Below are 1,934 nucleotides of genomic sequence, written 5' to 3'. Positions count from 1 at the left end.
AGTCGGTAACACTTTACTTAAAGCCTTTATGTATAATGCATTATAAAAGTAGTTTTAAAGCATTAATTATGCCTTGTAATGCAACTTACAATGCATTGTACAATCTCTTGAATAATTGTAACCACAGTTAATACATTATAACACTATGCATTTTAAATTTGGTTATAATGATTACCCTTTATACCCTTTAATAACCTTTAAAGGCCTTAAGTAAAGTGTTACCCAATTCTTTGATGAATAGTTCAAAAGCAGGATTTTTACTGACAAACAAGTTCAAAAGACTAATTAAAAACTTAAGACATAAATAAAAAATTGTCTTCTTTCAAAAAATTCCTTGAAACAAGATAAAACAACACAGCATTAAGACATTAGGACTTGTTTCTAAAACCACAAATGTATTTTGTCTTACTGCACTAGTAGATTTTTTAGTTTTAAGAATAAATGAGTTGAAACTCTTTAATACTCACATTAAAAATACATTGCTTTTAATATCTAATGTAGTGCTAATGTAAGTAAATTAATCTTGTTTTAAGGATATTCAAATATTTTTACTGATAAGTAAAAAACTGATTCAGTTCAGACGCAGCCTCCATCTACGTCCTTCCAGATGGGTTTTTAGATCATGAGGGCTACTGAACACATTCACCTCACTCCTCCTCCTCCTCCTCTTCTCTGGAAGAAATTAAAGCTTAGCTAAAGTGCTCATATCTCATCTGGCATTCTCAAGAAGCACCTTTGATTACACCGACATGACTTAACAATCAGATTCTGAACTGATCTATTATGCGGAGGAACATAGAGGGCTGCGCTCTGATTGAACAGACGTCGTGCTCCTCAACGTTTTCTCCTCCGTGGCAAGGTCAGCGAGCCACGCAGCGAGCCCGCTCAATCAGTAGGGTTAATTAAGAAAAGAAACGAGAGCGCCTCTGGATTGATGCGCCTGTCGAAATAGCGGGCAGCCTTTATGATGGCTGTTGTTATTTTTTAATTGTTATCGGGGGCCAGTGTCGTCCGCCCAGCCATAACAGAGGGAGGCAGAGAATGAGTGACATCGGAGGAGGAGAGCAAAGGCATGGGTGTCAGTGATTCACATTACAATATTAAAAAAATAAATAAAATAAGCCATACGTTAAATAAATGCACATTGCAGAAAAGTTTTGGGAGGCATAGACAGAAGAGAAGTGTTAGCTCTGTTCCGAGACCTAGCGAGCTTCCTACTTACACAGCGTTTGAAGGCTACTGGAATGCAGTAAGATACAATACCTTGTTTTGGTCAAATTTTAAAGTAGGCCTACACTTTTCCAGGATGTGGGTGAACAATGTTGGTTATAAATATGTTTCATTAAATACTGTTAAAAACTGATAATATAGTTCAATCTAATTAAAGAATGACTATTTTACCTAATTATTGCGCACATACTGCAAACATGATTTCTTAATGAGTTTTTAATTAGTCTTTTTTTTAACTTGCTTATCCATAAAAACATGTAAAAATCCTTCTGGCAACACTACATAAGACACTAAAACTTAAACGAATGTATTTTTAATTAGTTTTAAATCATTTATGTGTAAAAAAAAAAATCTGCCAGTGCAACACACTATTATCGGAAATTATATAGGCTACTAATATCTTATGCAGTGTTGTCTCTCAAGTAATGTTATCTTGTTCAAGGATGTTTGGAAATTCTAACTGGAGCACAAGACAAAAAAATGAATCAACCAAATTACTGTGCATACACTGTAAAACATCGTAGTGAGTTTTTAATTAGTCTTTTTTAATTTGTTTGTCAGTAATAATACACAAAAATACACTTGTATTCTCTAAAAAAAGTCTTAATATTTTCTGTCATGCTGTTTTTCAAGTTATCTTGTTTCAAGGATTCTAATATATTTTAACTGAAAAACCTGACAACCCCCGCCCCCCCCCCCCCACC

This window comes from Sinocyclocheilus anshuiensis, unplaced genomic scaffold, assembly GCF_001515605.1.
Source record: "Sinocyclocheilus anshuiensis isolate Anshui unplaced genomic scaffold, SAMN03320099.WGS_v1.1 scaffold888, whole genome shotgun sequence".
NCBI lineage: Eukaryota > Metazoa > Chordata > Actinopteri > Cypriniformes > Cyprinidae > Sinocyclocheilus > Sinocyclocheilus anshuiensis.
Note: the sequence above shows the minus strand (reverse complement) of the source record.